Source organism: Cetorhinus maximus, chromosome 10 (genome assembly GCF_964194155.1).
Source record: "Cetorhinus maximus chromosome 10, sCetMax3.hap1.1, whole genome shotgun sequence".
In the NCBI taxonomy this organism is placed as follows: domain Eukaryota; kingdom Metazoa; phylum Chordata; class Chondrichthyes; order Lamniformes; family Cetorhinidae; genus Cetorhinus; species Cetorhinus maximus.
The window spans coordinates 117371525-117393103 of NC_135888.1; positions in this window are offsets into that span (position 1 = coordinate 117371525).

Consider the following 21579-nt stretch of genomic DNA (forward strand, 5'->3'; position numbering starts at 1 on the left):
TCAGCCCTTTGAGCCTGCTCTGCTATTCAATATGATCATGACTGATCCTCTATCTCAACACCATACTCCTGCTCTCTCCCCATATCCCTTGAAGCCTTTAGAGTCTAGAAATCTATCACTTTCCTTCTTAAATATGTTCAGTGACTTGGCCTCCACAGCCCTCTTTTGTGGAGAATTCCACAGGCTCTGAGTGAAGAAGTTTCTCCTCATCTCAGTCCTAAGTGGCCTACCCCATACCCTGAGACTGTGACCCCTTGTTCTAGACCCCCAACCCAGAGGAAAAATCATCCCTGCATCCGGTCTGTCTAGCCCTGTCAGAATTTTACACGGTTCAATAAGATCCCCTCTCATTCTTCTAAACTCCAGTGAATATAGGCCTAGTCGACCCAATCTCTCTTCATACGACAATCCAGCCGTCCCAGGAATCAGCCTAGTGAACCTTTGCTTCACCCCCTCTATGGCAAGTATATCCTTTCTTAGGTAAGGAGACCAAAACTGCACACAATACTCCAGGTGTGGTCTCACCAAGGGCCTGTACAGCTGCCGTAAGACATCCTTGCTCTTGAACTCAAGTCCTCTCGCAATGAAGGCCAACATACCATTTGCCTTCTTAACTGCTTGCTGCATCTGCATGCTTGCTTTCAATGACTGGTGTACAAGGACACCCAGGTCCCTTTGTACATTAACATTTCCCAATCTATCACTATTTAAATAATACTCTGCCATTCTGTTTTTCCTACAGAAGTGGAGAACTTCACACTTATCCACATTATACTGCATCTGCCATGCATTTTGCCATTCACTCAACTTGTTTAAATCACCTTGAAGCCTCTTAACAGCATCCTCACCACTCACATTCCCACCAAGGTTCATGTCATCAGCAAACTTGGAAATATTACATTTGGTTCCCTCATCCAAATCATTGATATATATTGTGAATAGCTGTGGGTCCAAGCATTGGTCCCTGCGTTACCCCTCTAGTGACCACCTGTCATTCCGAAAAAGACCTATTTATTCCTACTCTCTGTTTCCTGTCTGCTAACCAATTCTCAATCCATGCCAATATGTTACCCCCAATCCCATGTGCTTCAGTTTTGCACAAGGGATTGGGGGTAACATGTGGGACTTTATCAAAAGGTTTCTGAAAATCCAAATACACCACATCCACTAGTTCTGCCTTATCTATTTTGCTAGTTATGTCCTCAAAAAACTCCATTAGGTTTGTCAAACTTGATTTCCCTTTCATAAATCTATGTTGACTTTGTCTAATCCCATTGACATTTTCTCAGGTTCCTGTTATCACGTTCTTTATAAAAGGCTGGTCAAAATCCAGGAGCTCCCTCCCTAACAGCACTGTGGGTGTACCTACACCACAGGGACTGCAGCGGTTCAAGAAGGCAGCTCACCAGCACATTCTCAAAAAGACTCTGGCATTTTCCCTGCTACTGATGTTGGGCTCACCATTTGGTAATTCCACGTTTTCTCCCTCCCTCCTCTTTTAAATAGTGGGGTTACATTTGCCACCCTCCAATCTGCCGGGACTGTTCCAGAATCTACAAAATTTTGGAAGATGGCAATCAAAGCATCTACTATTTCCATGGCCACCTCCTTTAGTACCCTGGGATGTAGATTATCAGGCCCTGGGGATTTATCAGCCTTCAGTTCCATTAATTTCTCCAGAAGTATTGTTTTCATAATACTAATTTTCTTCAATTACTCCTTCTCACCAATCCTTTGGTTCCCTAGGATTTCTGGGAAGTTATTTGTGTCTTCCTGCCATTTCCTTGTTCTCTATTATAAATTCTCCCATTTGTACTGTAAGCACCATTGTTTGTCTTCACTAATCTTTTTCTTTTTACATAATTATAGAAGTTTTTACAGTCAGCTTTCATGTTCCTTGCAAATTTACTCTCGTACTCTATTTTTCCCCTCTGGCCCAAACACTCCTTTCAAGTGAAGCAGCGCTTCACTTGCACTTCCCTCAATTTAGTCTACGGTATTTGCTGCTCCCAATGCGGTCTTCTCTACATTGGAGAGACCAAACGCAGACTGGGTGACCGCTTTGCGGAACACCTTCGGTCTGTCCGCAAGCATGATCCAGACCTCCCTGTCACTTGCCATTTCAATACACCACCCTGCTCTCATGCCCACATGTCCATCCTTGGCCTGCTGCAATGTTCCTGTGAAGCTCAACGCAAACTGGAGGAACAGCACCTCATCTTGCGACTAGGCACTTTACAGTCTTCCGGACTTAATATTGAGTTCAACAATTTCAGATCATGAACTCTCTCCTCCATCCCCATCCCCTTTCTGACCCCCCTTTTTCCAATAATTTATAATTTTTTTACAACTATTTTTTTTCTTTTCCCTCCTATTTTAAAATTTATTTCGATCTATTGTTTCATCTCCACCTTTTCGCCCATTTCGATCCCTTCCCCCCACCCCACCCCCACTAGAGCCATCTGCCACTAGCTTGTCCTGCTTGCTTCCCTTAATGTCCCCATTAACACATCCTTTAAATAATATCACCACCGTCAACACCCCTTTGTCCTTTTGTCTATGACATCTTTGGCAGTCTCTTCTTGGCCTTCACCGATCATTGGCCCCCTATCAAGCTCTCCTGTCCCACCCCCTCCTACCAGCTTATATTTCATCTCATTTCTATATGTCTTTGTTCTGATGAAGGTCATACGGATTCGAAACGTCAACTGTATCCCTCTCCGCAGATGCTGTCAGACCTGCTGAGTTTTTCCAGGTATTTTTGTTTTTGTTTTTGTTCTAGTTTTCCAGCATCTGTATTATTTTGCTTTTATCTTGGTCCTTCTTTGCTGAACTCTAAACTGCTCCCAATCCTCAGGCTTGCTACATTTTCTGGCAATTTTATCTGACTCTTCTTTGATTCTAATACTATCCCCAATGCCTTTTGTTAGCCATGGTTGGGCCACTTTTCCTGTTGTGTTTTTGCGCCAGAAAGGAATGTATAACTGTTGCAATGCATACATTCATTCCTCAAATATTAGCCTTTGCCTATCCACCATCATGCTTTTTAATGAAGTGCCCCAATCTAAGCCAACTCACGCCTCATACATTTGTAGTTTCCTTTGTTTAGATATAGGACCCTTGCTTTGGATCGGACTACTTCACTTTCCATCCTAATGAAGAATGCTATCATATTATGGTCACTGTTCCCTAAAGGACCCCGCAAAGCAAGATTATTAATTAACCTCTTCTCATTGCACAATGTTAAATTTAGGATAGCCTGCTCCCTAGTTGGTTTCTCAACATACTGTTCTAAAAAAAATCTTGTACACACTCCAGGAATTCATCCGCAAGAGTATCATTGCTAATTTGGTTTGCCCAGTCTATATATCGATTAAAGTCACCCATGACTATTGTAGCACCCTTGTTACATGCATCTCTAATTTTTTGTTTAATGCCATCCCTTACCTTACCACTACTGTTTGGAGACCTATAGACAACTCCCACTAATGTTTTCCACCCCTTTTTCCGCTTCACCCAGACTGATTCTACATCTAGATTTCCTAAGCCAATATCCTCTCTTGCTATTGCACTGATCTCATCCTTAACAAACAAAGCCACCTCCTTTTCACTTCTGCTTGTCCTTCCTAAATATCAAGTATGCTTGGATATTCAGCTCCCAACCTTGGTCACCCTGCAGCCACATGTCTCCAAAATCGCAACCATATTGTATCGGTTTACATCTATTTGCGCTATTAATTAATCTACCTTATTGCGAATGCTCCGTACATTCAGGTACATTCCTGCATTCAGAGAGGTTTCTGCTGCAAGAGTCCTGAATCCCAGCGAAGGCCCGACAGTGCCCATTTAAGTGCTTGCAGAGCACTTAACACCATTGGGCCACTGCCGTGGAACTCACAGGGGTTCTCCGACCGCCGGGTGAGACCCCTGTTTGATTGACTAAATCCAGCCCAATGAATGCTGGCTTCCATGGATGTTACATTTTTTGCTACCTTGCTGTTAGTCCTAATGTAGATTTAACTGATGATGAATATGTTTAATTTCTTTAGTAATGAATTTAAATCTGGTTACTGCTTTATAGTTTTTGTCCTTTTTTTGCACTGCGACCATTTTATCCTCTGTATTAATAATCTTGTCAGTGTCTGATTAAAATTAGCATTGAGAAGCTTTGTTGAAATTGTGCTGCAGGATCTGCAGCTGAATACTACCTTAAATGAAACATCCAGACTAGTGCAGGCATTTGTGCCCAATTAGATTAATCAGAAGCAGACCTATTTGAGTGCCAATTTAGTCTAATATTCTCTGAGATTTCATTGTTCAAGCATATTACAAGTGTCAAGTGAACATCCACAAAGCAAATTCTGAACTCTGATATTTTGTGAAATTATTTTTATTCGTTCTTCCTCTTCCTTTCTTCCAGTTAGCTAACAACAATTTAGAAATGGGAATTTCCTCTCATTGGATGTGGGCAAGGGGGAATACCACTGTTGTTATAATCTAAGGCCTTGTTTAATTCCATCTCAGTCTCTGAATTTAGAGGTGTATTTACCATATTAGCAGAGTGTCCCTGATTTCTACAATAAATCTCTGCAAAGCACTTTTCAAGTAATTAAACCGGGAGGAACAAAGAAAATTGCAAAAGAAATTGAAACCAATATTGTGAAGCCCATCAAAGATAAGGGAGGTCAGTCAGTGAGAGTGGAGTCCAAAAGCTATATAACGTCCCGGATTTTGCAGTCAACGGCAAAGCGATGGCGCTTGCTCAAAGAAAACTGTCTACTACTCTTCCACAATCCTCGTGGCAAAAACCTGGTGAAAAAGGTGAGAGATTTCTACACAACACCCTTTCTCACAGAGCTGAGCAGCGTTCCTTAACATATTTGCAAATGTTGGACCACATGAGGAAATCAAAACAATATACTACGACAAAACCTGATAAAGCTCGCAGGAGACACACCCACAAATTTAGCCAGGGTGGTCAAGGGAGGTGAGTAGTCTTTAAATGACCCTTTAAACTCATATAAACTTAAAAAATAATGCCCTCTGAACAAGGGCAATTAGGGATGGGCAATAAATGCTGGCCGAGCCAGCGACACCCACATACACCCCATGAATGAATAATAAAAAATAATTGCGGAGAAACATTTTAAGACTCCTGATAAAATGACAAATTGAAATGGATAGTTTTGTAAAAAGAAAGCTGAGCAAAGTAATTAGCTGTTTTTAAAAAGCTGTGCAATTACTTACAGAATAAAAAGTGGTATCGTCAAAGGTGGATGATCAAAAGCAGTGTCACGACTTTAGTCATGAAAATTTCAACACGTTCATTGAGGTGTCAGCAGTTTCTAGGGAATGAGAAGCATAGGGCATCATGAAAATTTAGCATATTAACATAAAAGGATATGGTACAGGTTCTGAGTCTTAACTACACTGTGCTACAAAACGTGATCAATGTCAGAAACATTTGAATGATTTAATGTGATCTGCTAGGGTTTGTACAGTAAATTGAAGTTTTAAAATTAACTTTTAAAAAAAATGTTACTGATGTGATGAATAGGAAAGGGCTTGTTTGGGGAGGTGGTCCGGTTCCCTGTTGCATTCTCCATGGCAACGCCTTGATCAATCAGTTGACTTGCCAACCAGTCAGCACCCTTTTCAGATGCAGAATAAGTTGTGGCTCCCTTCGAAATTTCTTGTGTCTGCCCTGATGAGTACAAGACAAAAAGCTTTGACAGCATGTCTCTTTTTCCAGCAATTCTGAAAATTGCAATTAGTGAATTATACCTTGTCTTCAAAGCACCCAATAAGTCTTTCTCTTGCCAACAATTCAAGGACAAACTGATATTCATTTATTTGTGTGTGTGTAGAGTAAGGTGACTCATAATTCCCGTCAGCGGTGGCAGTGTGGCACAGAGGGATCAGGTCACAGGGAAGGGCAAGGCACAGGAGGCACCTCTTGTAGAGTCCACTTCCATCTACTCATACTTTGTCACAGCAAACCTGAGATACGGATATGAGGGGCATGTCTTTTTTGTTGTTTGCTTATCTTGAAATGTGGTGTTACTTATTGAGATGATTGATTTTGTTGCTGCTGTACTTCAGTCTTAGTCTGAAGTCAATTTAAACTGTTGGTTTTATTAACATCAACCATTTTAACATTTAACTGTTTACAAAGTAGCAAATAGCTATTTAACTTAATTTGTATTTAAAATTTTCCACTTAGCATCACAATGTTTATGTAAAGTTTAGCAATAACTTCTTCCTAAGTCTTGCAACTAGTATTTTTTGGTTCAATAAATGTTCACAGTTTTATGTTCAATCTTACTTGTTCTTTCGTGTGCTTTCCTGGGTGGGCAGCAGTGGAGGGTGGGCAGCGGTGGGGGGAGGAGGAAAGGCTCATCTTGCCACTTGCATCACTGTCCAAATACATGAACCACCAGCTGCTCTCTAATGCCCGGTCTATGTAGCCATGGCTTCCTCAAGTAGTTCATGAAGCATGGCCAACCATTTTTGGACCCTCTGTATCATTTATTTCTGCCAGATTCTCATCTTCCAGGGTAAAGCTTGATCCTTCCCACTAGACAAGGTTGTGCGATATGCAGCAGACCACCACAATCCTTGCCACTTTGACAGGTGAGTAATGCAAAGCCCCCCCCCCCTTACCTAGCCATGCACCAGAATAATGATTTCAGCATCTTGATTGTCCTTTCCACCATTTGCCACATGCACATGTGTGCACATCTTCCCTATACTTTACTATTGATCCTGTAGTAGGGTGTCTTCAGATAAAGTCATTCCAGCTCCTTGACGCAATCAACTGAGGGCATCTGTAAGTCTGAATGCTGGAGGACGAAGGCATCATGAGCACCTTCCTGGTGATTTGTACTGAAATTCAGGATCTACAATTGTGGCATCAGAAAGGATCACATTTAATGAATGGAATGCCTTTCTGTCTATGTATGTAATGGGTGCATATTTGGTGCCTTCAATGGGATAAGGGTTCCATTGACAACCCTAAGCACTTTAGAGAAGCCAGCAACACTATAGAATGAGATAGACCTCTCCCTGTGCTGCACTGGGGACATGTCAAAGTTGATGACCTTAGAAGCCCTATGGAATATGGCAACTGTGGCTTGGTGAATGCATGCCCTCACAGGGCTCTGGGTGATGCTGCACATGTCAATAATAATAGGCCTGCATAAAATTTGGCTGCTGTGGTCACTGACACAGCAGTGCGGGACTTGGAACATGGCTGGAGATGCTCATTAATATATCACAGAGTCAACCAGTTCCTCTTTACTGAAGTGTAGTCTCCTCATACGGAACTCGAACATCATCTTAAAAGATGGCCTCACCTTATACACTATCTGATTGGGTAAAAGTTCCTCCTTATACTAAGGACATGATGTCTGGCACTTCCTCTTTGTTCCCTGCGTCAGATTCCCATTGCATCCAAAGCATACGACATGGGGGCCACAAGTGGAAAAAGCATTTTGATCCCTCACAGGCTTCCTCTTTAAGAAACACCAGTTCATGTGAGAAAAATTTAAAACTATAGATGTGTACAAAATTTCAAAAGGTTATATAGGTGTGAAAAAAAAATTGAAATAATCTGACACTCGGTCTCTCAATCATTCTTAAGTTTCTTCTATATAAAAATCTCCTTCCAACAACAGCCTGTATTTATATAATGCTTTTAATAAAATGTCCCGAGGCACTTTAAAGGAGCATTATAAAACAAAAGACGGCACGGAAACACATAAAGAGATATCAGGGCGGGTGGCCAAAAGCTTAGCGAAAGAGGTAGAATCTTGGCTTCATTAAATATCCAGGAATGGCAAACAAGGGGCTACTTACCCCTCCCTGGACATGCTGTAAAATTTTCTGTCTAGTTTAATTCATAACAAGTGGGCAATTAGCCCAAGCCCATTTCACTACGTTGATCTCTGTGGTAATTTCACTATCGAAGAAATCAACAACGTCGCCTTATGCAGGAGTATTGGAACTGCTGGCAGCAACTTTTGGATTTCTGTGTTTAACTGCGCATGTGTTGACACCAGAAATTGCTGTCAGTTTCACAGTAGTAATGACAGGAAGTGCCGACAGTTAATACATTTTTGATCTCTCGGGGAACATGCAAACATATGAATTAGGAGCAGGAGTAGGCCATTTGGCCCCTCGAGCCTGCTCTGTCATTTGATAAGATCATGGCTGATCTGACTGTGGCTTTAACTCTACTTTCCTGTCTACCCCCCATAACCTTTGACTCCCTTGTCAATCATGAATCTAACTCCACCTTAAAAATATTCAATGGCCCTGTCTCCACCGTTCTCTGGGGAAGAGAGTTCCACAGGCTCACGACCCTCTGAGAGGAAAAAATTCTCCTCATCTCCATCTTAAATGGGAGGCAACTTTCTGTTAAACAGTGTCCTTAGTTCTAATCTCTCCCACAAAGTTGAAACACCCTCTTGGCAACCACTCTGTCAAGTTCCCTCAGGAAAGTATGGGCAGAATATTGCCGTCAGAGTGCGGGGGCGGGCCTGACATGCCGATGCGTAAAATGACGCGCGATGGCGTCAGGCGAGTGTCCCGACGTCATTGCGTGTCATTTCGATATTTCATTCGGTGGGCGCGCACCGGAGGCAGCTGCGCACCCGCCGAACTGTCAGTGGCCTATTAAGGCATTAAAAAAGTAATTAAACCTGTTGGCCCGCCCGCGTAAAATGGCAGCGTGCAACCGATCGCAGAGAGTAATCAGCTCCGCGCCTGCACCCACCCATTCCCGCCCAGCCCACCCACCATAGGAAAAATTCTCCCCTAAATGTTTTAATAAGATCATCTCTCATTCTTCTAAATTCCAATGACACAGACCTAACTTATCTAATTTTTCCTCATAAGACAACTTGTCCATCCCGGACATCAGTCCAGTGAACCTTCTCTGAAATGCTTCTAATGCAGTTATATTCTTTCTTAAGTAAGGAGACCAAAACTGTACACATTATTCCAGATGTGGTCTCACCAGCAACCTGTACAACTGTAAGAAAATTCCCTACTTTTATACTTTATTCCCCTTGCAATAAACACCAACATTCCATTTGCTTTCCTAATTACTTGCTGGATGTACATGCTAACTTCTTGTGATTCATGTACCAGGACACCCAGATCCCTCTCTACCACGGAGTTCTGCCATCTCTTTCCATTTATATAATATGCTGCTTTTCTAATCTTCCTGCCAAAGTGGACAAGTTCACATTTTCCCAAATTATACTCCATCTTCCAAATATCTTTCCTGCTTAGTTAACCTATCTATATCCCTTTACATATTCCTTATTTCCTCTCCTACCTACCTTTGTGTCATCAGCAAATTTATCAACCATAGATTCGGTGCCTTCATACAAGTCATTAATATAAATTGTGAATAGTTGAGGCCCTAGCACTGATCCCTGTGGCACTCCACTAGTTACAGTTTGCCAAACCAAAAATGACCCTTTTTCTTGATTCTGCTTCCTGTTAGCTAACCAATCCTTAATCCATGCCAATATGTCACCCCTACACCATGAGCTCTTATTTTGTGTAGCAACCTTTGATGTGGCACCTTATCAAATGCCTTTTGGAAATCCAAGTACACCACATCTACAGGTCCCCCTTTATCCATGTTGCTTGTTACTTCCTCAAATAACTCAAACAGGATTTCCCTTTCATGAAACCATGTTGACTCTGCCTGATTGCATTAAGATTTTCTAAGTGCCCTGCTACAAACACCTTAATAATGGATCCTAGGATCTTCCCTTTGACAAATGTTAGATTAATAACTGGCCTTTAGTTTCCAGCATGCTTTCTGTCTCCCTCCTTTCTTAAACAGAGAAGTTAGAAGGGATATCGGGAGTGGGTGGGAAAGTGGACTTGAAGCCCAAGATCAGCCATGATCACATTAAATGGCAGAGCAGGCCATCATTACAAATGCAAAACCCAGGCACTTTTATTGCTATAGTGAGTTTCTTCATAGAAAATGATGCTGTTTTGTCATTCCTGACAAATTAATTGGAGTTCACAAAGAAATTAAAGCCAGCATGAAATGCCCACTTACAGACTGGAATGATTGAATATTCGTATAATGTATGGACTTGATATAACGGATGCAAGGGTAATTAAAAGAGGTGAGGTTAAAAACATTGCAACAAGGCATTTTAGCAACTTGTCCCATGCAGGCAAGACTGGAAAATAACTACAGATATTCTAATTGCTGAAAAAAAGTCAAAACCTTGGGCAGGATCTTTAGGTTGGCGAGCAGGGCCGATGCATAAAATGATGCGGGATGATGTCGGGCGGAGTTCCCGCCGTCACCCCGCATCATTTCAATTTTCACATCGGCGGGAGCGCAGCCGAATCAGCTATGCGCCCACCGACCTGTCAACAGCCTATTGATGCCATTGACAAAGTCATTAACCTCAGTAATGGACCTGCCCGTCCAACCTTAGGGCTGGCGGGCAGGCCGGGAGCCCTGGCAAGCTTCAGAAAAAGCGTGAAACCTCATCCATGGGTGCGATGACTTTTCATGAGGGTTTTTAAAAATTTAAGAAATGTTTGATTTAAAGTGATGGACATGTCCCAACTCATGTGACAGGGAAATTTTGTTTTTGTACCTTTACCATTTTTAAATTTGGAGCCGATCTCCCTGAGGCAGCACTTAGCCTCAGGGAGATCAATGCAATCTTTTGCGTGCAAAGCGAAAGAGCGCAGTCCCAGCTGAGGGAATCCGCCCCCCCACCCCCCCCGCCCGCACAGGAAGTGCATAGCGCTTCCTGGCGGACGTCACGCTGGGCGGGCCTTAATTGGTCCACCCACGTAAAATGGCGGCATGCCCCTGATTGGGGGCGCCGATCAGAGGCGGCCTGCCACGCCCGCTCCTGCACTTACCCCTCGACCGGGGGGAATATTCTTCCCCTTAATGCTGGGAATTGCAGAACTGCTATTTTTACATTTATAGGAGAAAAACTGAAGCCTGCTTTAAAAGATGAAGTTCAGTGCACCCTATAAAATAAAGAAATTGGGTTGTAACTCCTGAGCTCCACAGCATCGGATTGGGCGGGAGGAAAGGGTGGGGCGGTACCCCTAAGATGTCTGGTGAAATCCCTCTCGGAACTTCACAGGTAAGGGTTTGCATGGCAATTGCCCAGAAATGCAAACTTCCTCTGGGCAGTTGTCCTGTGCTGGTAACAATCGGAAAACGCAATTTAAATTGCAAACATCAGATGGTTCTGGCTATGTTAAACAAATAGTTACCCAGAAAAAGTTAGAAGAATTAAAATCTCTTTTAATTTCTGAGTAACTATTGCAAAGACCCAGACTGACAGCACCCAAGGGGCTCATCCCCATACCCCCGACCCCCTGCAGGTTTCCCCCACACCGCTGACTAACCACCCCTCGTGGTATTCACCACCCCTCCCACTACCCCCCAAATGGGATTCCCCTCACTGTCATGGGACTCCCGGCCAACTACCCCCGAATTCATCCAAACACACCCCACAGGCCCGACCTGACCTGAGCCCGAATGCCAACCTGACCCGACCCAACCACCCCCTCCCCACATGTCCGTCACCATCCCCCCCCCACCCGACTCGAACGCCCTCCTCCACCCAACCCAACCACACCACCACCCCCACCCGTAGGCCTGACAACCCCTACCCAACTGACACCCATCACCCCAACCTGAACCCCTCAACCAGAGGCCACCCTCCCTCCCCCTACCGAACCAACCCGACCCAACACCCATCCAACAGGCCCTACCCGATCCACCCCCCCATCCCTCCATAGGCCCCTGTCCCGGAACCGACAACCTTACACCTCGACCTCTGACCCCCCTCCAACCTCCTCCAAGATCTGACCCTCCCAAACTTCTATCCCCCCAAGGGCCAAGCCCCCACTTCCCAGAAGGTGCTTACCCCCCTGCTGTCTAACACCCCTACCCCCCACATCTGGCTCCCCCTCCCAAGATCCAGCCCCCCCTCCTCCCTCCTGCCCCACCTCTCTCAAGGTCGGACTCCCCACACCCCAAGCCCTGACCTCCAATTCCGCCTAACCTCCAATGTCCCCCGACCTCCGATATCCTCACGTCCCCAAATCCTAACCACTTACCTTAGACACTTACCTTCTCCCTGCCCTGCCAATTTCAACGGGACCTTTATCTCACCTGGTCGGCAGCAGATACTGATCCAGATTTTTTAATGAGAATAATGGTGGGGTTATTACAACCTCACTGTTGTAACAGAGGAAAGCTGAAAGTAACCTCTGGAGTCCACACATGTTAAACCTGGAAATCTAGGTGGTGATGTCAGGCATACCCTGGAACTCTCTATCGCAAACAACAACTGGTGCTTCATCAAATGTTAATTGAAATGTGAAATTGACAGAGTTTTGTTAACCAAATGTATTAAGAGATGTGAGAAAATGGTGACGGGTTTGTCGAGTTAAGTCTCAGATCATGATCTCACTGAATGGCGGAACAAGCTCGAGTGGCTAAATGGCCTATTCCTTTTCCTGTGTTCTTCCATAGGGTGCACTGTTGCAGTCCTCAACGATAGACTCGGCATTGAAATCACTATAATAGCGTGAATCCATTACTTCTACACTAAAAATGCAGCAAAAGGTTAGTGTTAGTACATTCAGGGGTAAGTGAATTTTTAATGGCATGATAAGTGATAATTACCACCAAACAACCTCTTTGGTCAAAATTTTTAATTTTACAATTGTGGAGTCTTACTCCGATGGAAAATAATTTGCATTGAAGATCTAAAAAATATATATATTTTTTAAATAGCCATTTGGTAGTACAGAACTTAAGTATTGCTGTAAAAAGAGAGATGGCTAAGCTTTTCGTCTTATACTCATCAGAACTCTCGCAAAAATACCAATATAAGGGGGAAAACAACAATTTATATTGTATGTGAAGAGAGTGCTGATTGGTTGGCAAGTGGCGTTGCCATGGAGAATGCATCACTGATGGTGACTGATGGTTAACTGCCAAGCATTGTTTGAAAGTTAAACCAGGCAGCTTGACCTTGATTGGTCAAGGCAATAAACTCAAATTCTGCAAGGTCATATGAACTTAGTTCTGAATTCAAACAGGCCACGTTTTGGCTGTTGTAAGGGCCTTAACCCGCAGTGTGGGAGTCACAAATTGATGGGGTAGACATAAACACTCTTGAAGGGAGGATAAAGTCTGTTATGTGTCATGATCTGAAGTCTTTTAAATTCCCTGCTCTTTAAAACATGAAAAAAAAACTGGCTGAAACCATAAGTGAGAGTTTTAAAAAATCCTCCCTGCTGGTCTGTTTTGATTGATGGACCATCTGGTCGGACAGTTTCCAGAGAGCTCTTTATTGACATTTCCTCAAGGAAATGTCATTCTGAATGTTTGGCTGAGTTTCAAAAGTTACACTTAACTCAGTTCACAGTTAGATAGTTTGAAGAGGCTGTTAAGTGATTTGCAGTCTTTGATGTGGAGTCTGATTAGAAGTTTATTTTTTTTAAAGAGATTAATCACTTGAGGAGATTGAAAAGGTTTGAATGGGCTTCATGAATGGGAGTTTTTTTCATTATTCAATGTTTAGGAATGAGAGCTGTATTAAATTGTTAGGAGATTATATTTTTTCATTTCCATATGGCTCCTAAGGTCTGAGGTCTGCCCACGGTGAATGGGTGGGGATGTGCAATGGGTGGGTGGGAGCATGAGATGAAATGAAGAGGCCTTCAGAGGTGGCATGGGATGGTTAAGAGGTGTAACAGTGAGGGATAGAGAGCTTAACAGCTTCCAAAACAACTGGAACAACAAAGATCTGAGGTGGGTCTTCTAGCCAGGCCGCCCCAGCATTTGCCCATTCCCATAGCCACCTAGGATCTGCTTCTGGGGTCAGCAGGCCTCACTCTATCCAGCACCCATCACCATGGAGTGAAAATTGGATCTAATGGAGCCCCTTAAACCAGCTTATATTTCACCCCTTTCCTATTTTTACTTAGTTCTGTTGAAGGGTCATGACGACTCGAAACGTCAGCTGTGCTCTTCTCCGCCGATGCTGCCAGACCTGCTGAGTTTTTCCAGGTATTCCTGTTTCTGTTTTTCCTTTAAAGCAAGGTGGGTCTGCCAAGTTGGGAAATTCCCTGACTCAAGCTACCCACCTCAGTGGCGAAAACCCAGTCCTAAGTAACCAGGTTTATGAATCATAAATGGAGTTTATTATTGAGGAATGAATTGCAACACATTCAACATTGGAAACATTTTAATAAGGGATGGCTTTGGTATTACACAAGAACACAGCACACAATTTCGGAGCAGGAGTAGACCATATGACCTTTCAAGCCTGCTCCACCAATCAATACAATCATGGCTGATATTGGGCTTCAACTCTAGTTCCCCACCCATCCCCCATATCCCTTGATTCCCTGATAGATAAAAAAAAACCTGTTTATCCCAGCCTTAAATGTATTCAATGATGGAGTGTCCACAACCCCTGGGACAGAGAATTCCAAAGATTCACAACCCTTTGAGTGAAGTAATTTCCCCCCATCACAGTCTTAAATGACCAGCCCCTTACCCTGAGACTGTGCTGCTGTGGTTTAGATTCCCCAGCCAGCAGAAACAATCTCTCAGTATCTACTCTATCAAGTCCCTTCAGAATTTTGTATGTTTCAATGAAATCATCTCTCATTCTTCTAACCTCCAGAGAAAATAGATCCAGTTTGCTCAGCCTCTCATTACTGGACAACCCCCACATAGAGAGACCAGGAACCTTCACTGTACCACCTCAATGCAAGTAAATGTGGAGACCAAAACTGCACACAGTAGTCCAAATGTGGTCTCACCAAAAACCCTGTACAACTCTAACAAGACTTCTTTATTCCTGTACTCCAATCCCCTTGCAATATAGGCCAACATGACATTTGCTTTCCTAATTGCTTGCTTACCTGTATGTTAACTTTTTGTGTCTCTTGTATGAGCACAACCAAGTGTCTTTGAAGAGCCACACTTGCAAGTTTCTCACCTTTTAAGAAATGTTCAGCTCTTCTATTCTTTCGAACAAAGTGAATAACTTCACACTTACATTATAATCCATCTGCCATCTTGTTGCCCACTTACTTTACCCATCCATATCTCTTTACAGACTCTCTGAGTCCTCCCCACAGCTTACCTTTCTACCTAGCTTTGTATCATCAGTAAACCTAGATGCATTATTCTGTCTCTTCATCTAAGTCATTAATACAGATTGTAATAGCTGAGGCCCCAGCACTGACCCTTGTGGTACTCGTCTATTCACTATCTGCCAACCCAGAAAGTCCCATTTATGCCCACCCTCTGCTTCCTATCTATTAACCAATCCTCTATCCATACTAATGATGATGATGTTTGTCCTTCAAGTTCGAAGAAGACGATGGATGTGCAAAGTCATCAACAATGAATACTGAATTGGTTATGCAGTCCCAGTCTGCATGTACAGAGTTGGAAACAGTTGGGGCATTGGAACTCATATGTTGTGACATGGTCAGATGCTACTCTCTGACGTTGTTCACAGCAACAATCAGGCATTGACGTCAATCCTTTTGAAAAGTGACAGAAACTCTATGGATCAAGGCTCTCCAGTGAGTTTCTTCTTACGCTGATCCATCCAGCTCATTAGGCTTGATGCCGCACCACTTCAGATTTCCCTTAAGCATAACCTTATTGTACTTGTGCGGCCGCCCTTGGTTTCTTTTGCTAGATGCTAGCTCTACATACAGCACCTGTCTTGGGCTGTGATGGTCCTCCAGTCTAATTACATGCCCTTCCCAGTGTAGTTTGGCTCTCAGGAGCATTGCCTCAATACCTGTTTTCTGAGCTCGATCTAAGATTTTGAAGTTTGTGATCCGGTCTTGCCAGCGACTGCCAAGGATGGAGTGAAGAATACACATGTGAAATTGTTCCAACTACCTTATGATATTGTGGTATAAAGTCCAGAACTCACAGCTGTAGAGGACAAAATGTTGTACATCTTGATCTTCATGGACAGTCTAATACTGGGGTGGTTTACTATGCTAGTGTGAAGACTTCCAAATGCCTGGCTCACCTGGCTAATCCTAGCTGATGTCTCATTATCAAGCAAACTGTCTTTGGGAATAATGGTTCCAAGGTATTTGAAGCTATCAACATTCTTTAGCTTTGTATTATCGCTGGAGATTTCTGGTTCCAAATGCTGGAACTTGGCAAGAGTTGGCATAGAACTTTCCAAAAAGTGATGGTCAATCTAAACAGCTTTGAAGCCTCTGAAAATCTGTCAACCATGATCTGCAAATCTCCTGTTTCATGAGCAATTAAAGCACAATCAGCAGTGAAAAGGACTTCCTGGATGAGTTTCTCAGGAGTTTTGGTTTTTACATTGAGACACCATAGGTCAAAGAGTGAGCCATCAAGACAATGTTGGAGATGCACTCCCTCTTCGAGATCCTTGACAGCATGCTAAGGACACAGGTAAAGAACAGGTTAAAGAGGACTGGTGCTAGAGTGCAGCCCTGCTTCATTCCATTTGGGATCACAAAGGGAGTTGATGAGTCGCCATTAAAAAGGACCTGGCCTGACATTCCATCGTGGAACAGCTGTATGATCTTGACAAATTTTTTTGGGCAACCACACCATTCCAGTATTGCCCAGAGGGCCTCCCTTTGCGACATTAATGAAAATGAAGTAAAGGGCCATGTTCTGCTCAAAGCATTTTACTTGGATTTGTCTCACAGTGAACATCATATCCACTGTGCTGCAACCTGGTCTAAAGCCAACTGAGAGTCAGGTAGATTCATTTCTGCCACATTATCTGGTGAGATGGTGCCATAGTGGTAATGTCACTGAACTAGTAATCCAGAGGCCCAGGGCTGATGCTCTGGGGACATGGGTTCAAATCTATGGTAGCTGATGGAATTTAAACTCAATTAATAAATCTGGAATATAAAGCCAGCCTCAGGAATGGTGATCATGAAACTATTATCAATTGTCATAAAAATCCATCTGGTTCACTCATGTCCTTTTGGAAATGAAATCTTCCATCCTTACCTGGTCTCACCCACATGTGATTCCAGACCTACAGCAATATGGTTGATGCTTAGCTGCCCTTTGATATGGCCTAGCAAGCCACTCATTTTAGGGCAATTAGGCATGGGTAACAAATGCTGGCCTGCCAGTGATGCCTACATCCCATGAAAGAATAAAGAAATGATAAGCAAAGGCTTTTCCTGCTTTGGGCAGAAGTGGGATATCTCTGTAGTTGCCACACTCTGCTTTGCTGCCTTTGTTTTTGTACACAGCAACAATTGTGGCATCATGAAAGTCATTTGGCATCTTTTCTTCATTCCAAATGCATAAGAGGATATCATGGAAGACTTTTATCATGTCAGGGCCTGCTGCTTTGAAAATTTCTGCTGCGATTCCATCTTTTCCTGAAGCCTTGCATGAGTTAATTTGCTTAATAGCTTTCTTGACCTCATCAACAGTAGGAAGCAAGCCAAGCTCTAGTTGATCCGTTGGTTATAATTTTACAAAATTCCCTGGATTTCGGGAAGGTGCCATTAGATTGGAAAATAGTAAATGTAACTCATTTATTCAAAAAGGGAGTGAGACAGAAAGCAGGAAACTACAGGCCAGTTAGCTTAACATCTGTCAAAGGGAAAATGTTGGAAGCTATTATTAAAGATGTTATGGCAGGGCACTTAGAAAAGTTCAAGGCAATCAGGCAGCGTCAACATGGTTTTGTGAAAGGGAAATCATGTTTAACCAATTTATTGGAGTTCTTTGATAAAGGGTGGCTGCACTGTTCTTAGATAGAGTCATAGAGTCATAGAGGTCTACAGCACAGGAAAAGTTCCTTTGGCCCATCGAGTCTGCGCCGGTCAAACAAGTACATAACTATTCTAATCCCATTTTCAAGCACAAGGCCCAATAGAGGCATTTGGCATTAAAAGGCATTTGATAAGGTGCCACATCAAAGGTTATTGCAGAAAATAAAAGCTCATGGGGTAGGGTGTAACAATTTGGCATGTGTAGAACATTGGCTAGCTAACAGGAAACAGAGGGTAGCCATAAATAGGTCTTTTTCTGGTTTTTGGGATGTAACAAGTGGTGTGCCACAGGGAACAGAGTTGGGGCCTCAACTTTTTACAATTTATATAAATGACTTGGATGAAGGGACAGATGTTATGATTGTTAAATTTGCTGATGAATCAAAGATAGGTAAGAAATTAAGTTGCGAAGAGGACATAAAGAGGCTACAAGGGGACATAGATAGGTTAACCAAGTGAGCAAAGATCTGACAAATGGGGTGTAATGTGGGAAAATGTGAAATTGTCCAATTTGGCAGGAAGAATGAGGAAGTAGCATATTATCTAAATGGTGAGCAATTGCATATCTCCAAGATTCAGAGGGACCTGGGCGTCCTAGTGTATGATCACAAAAGGCTAGTTTGCATGTATAGTAAGTAATTAGGAAAGTTAATAGAATGTTATCATTTACTGTGAGGGGAATTGAATAGGGAGGTTACGCTTCAGTTGTACAGAACACTGGTGAGACCACATCTGGAGTACTGTGTGTAGTATTGGTCTCCCTATTTAAGGAAGGATGTAAACACATTTGAAGCAGTTCAGAGAAGGTTTGCTACACTAATACCAAGAACGGGCAGGTTATCTTATAAGGAAAGATTGGACAGGCTAGGCTTGTATCCACTGGAGTTTAGAAGAGTAAAAGGCGACTTGACTGAAACATAGGGTTGATGTGGAGAGGATATTTTCTGTTGTACAAGAATCTAGAATTAGGGAATCACTGCTTAAAAATAAGGAGTCACTCATTTAAGACAGGTGAGAAAAACTGAAGAACTTTTTTGAGTTGTGGGAGTCTGTATACTCTTGTAATTCTTCGTCTTTCCTTTCCCACTATCTACCTTGCATCACACGCAGCTCCCTCTGAACATTGCTGATCCGGTGTTGAAACTTGTCTCTTTTGGAAGTGGAGGTTGGATAGTTCTATATGCTCTATTTTTGGACTGCAGTATTTGAGAGATGTTTTTGGCATTTTCTTTGGATCAATCCTGATGCACTCGCTTCTTTGGTGTTTCAGTGACAATGGTGTCTCTAAATTTGTTCCACTTCTCAATGCAGCCTCCACCTAGGGGTATGCTGGCTTTGAGTGCTCTGAAACTGGTTATAGTGAGCAATGTTATTCAGTTTAGCTGTACTGAAAGAAGCTCTGACTTCTTTTGGTCACTTGCGCTGAGTTGGAGCAATTTGCAAATTGAGAATTGCCTTGATTAGCCTGTGATCTGTCCCATATTCTGCACCTCACATTGCACTGGTAATTCATACATCCCAGAGATCCCTCTGATGTGCAATGATGTGGTCAATCATATGCCACTGTTTTGACCTTGTATGCATTCAGGTAGTCTTGTATTTATCAGCTTGTCTGAACATTACGTTGGTAATGCAAAGATTGTGCTCGGCACATTTGCTCAGGAGCAACAGGCCATTGCTGTTAAGTTTTCCAACCCCGTGATTACCCAGAACTCCTTTCCAGTTATCTCTGATTTTCCCCACATGGGCATTGAATCTCCCAGGACCATGAGCTTATCATTGACAGGCATGAACTTAATGAGTTGATCCAGATCCTCGTAGAGCTGTTCTTTCATGTTCTCAGGGCTGTTGAGAGTTGGTGTGTAGGCACTGATGATGCTCGTTGATCACAACAGGATGTGTAGTAATGTCTTTCATCAAAGATGAGCTGATCGCGAATCCTACACATCCTGTCCTCACTCTCCATTTTCCCCTTCCAAAAAAAAAGTATAGCCACCTCCATCTACCTTTAGTGAGCCCTTAACAGTGAGCCTTGTCTCACTCAGTGCCACAATGTCAATGCGATAGCTTGCTAGTTCTTTGGTTAAAAGAGCTGTTCTCATTTCAGGTCTTGGTGTGTCATTTCTGTCCAGTAGAGTCAGGACAATCCAAGCTCCAATGATAAATCATTTTTGTTTCTTTGACTTTCATGTTATTTCACTGCTTAATAGATGATCTGCCAGCTGTGGTAAGCTAGCCAGACGTTTGTAGTGCAGGCAATGTTTGGGATTTCTTTTCTAACCCCCTCCCTCACAAAGGGTGGGCCATGCTGTCCTAAAGAGGGCTGCCCAGTCACCCTGCATGCTGTCCAACACCTCTGCTGCCCCAAGGACAGAGTCAAGCAGCCACTGGTCCAAGGGTTGCCTACATGCAGGTTTGTGACTATGGCCGGGATTTTCGTGCCCGCCGGTGTCGGGCATGTTAGGTGGCATGAGTGGACAATATGGCGCGATTGGTTTCACAAGAATTTGCAATCATCCACTCAGACCACTGACAGCAGGCCACATTTCCTGCCATCGGATGTCGGGAACCCCATTGTTATACATATTATAAGGCCAGTCCGCCGGAATCATCCCCTCCGCTGGATCATCCGCCCACATTGGCGGAAAAACACGCCGACGTGTTTCACAATAGAACATAAGCGATGTGCACTTGCCGGGATGCACATTGCTCAGGACTTCAAGGTTTGTTTGCCTACCTTGCCTCAGTCAGCACTCGCAGTCTTCAGTGCCAGGCTTCACAGACAGCACCACATCTACTTATCAAATCAGCCATATCTGGGTGGCTTTTCAATGCCTGCAGGGCAAGATCTTGCTTGGGGAAGGGGGAGAAGTGGCCTCATTAAGGGAAGAGGCTGCAGGATGAGAGCTGTACTAGGGAAGGAGGGTGTCCCAGGGTGTGTGTGGGGGCACATGTTGATCTGTGCAAATGGCCTCAAAATGGTGAGGGCTGAGGAGGCCGTCTCCAGAGGAGATGGGGCCAGATGTTCATATGAGGGTCTGTGTGCAAGAATGGGTGGTGATGTCCCTTGAGCTGACAGTGAGTGAGATGCCAGTGAATGTGTGATGGGCTTGAATGTGTGAGTTTAGAGTGATGAGATGGTTGCCATATCCTGGCTGCACAGATGAGATCATTCATCCTCTACCTGCATTGGATGTCCAACCTCTTCTGTGCAGCATTGGCACTGACCACCTCTGCCACTGCCTGCCACGCTGAATTGGCGATGCCTGTGGCCAGAACTGGGGTAGACGACATTATGGTGGGCTTCCACGGTGTCCAAATGACATTCCAGTAATGTGTCATTAAACCTGGGGCTGCAGTCTTTTTGCCTTTCATGGACATCTTCCCTGCAGTAGTTGTGGGCTGGAAGCACTGAGAGGTATGCCCGCGGCTGGACTTTAAATATGGCACCTGGCGTGATGAAGCGGTGAGGTGATGGAGTGATGGGTGAATGAGAGTCCACCTGCCATGGAAACAGCATGTTTCCTGGGAATGCGTAAATAACGCGGCTGGTTTGGGGCAATGAGGCACAAAAGCCTGCCATCGCGGCCGGAGGGGAAAATGCCATTTTACCTGCCCACTACCGCAAAAGTCTGTGTGCATCTCTGCGTGAGGTGAACAACAAAAGCTGTTTCTTCATTGCTGAGAGGAAATCCAGGCCATTGTATAATAAAGGATTACAAT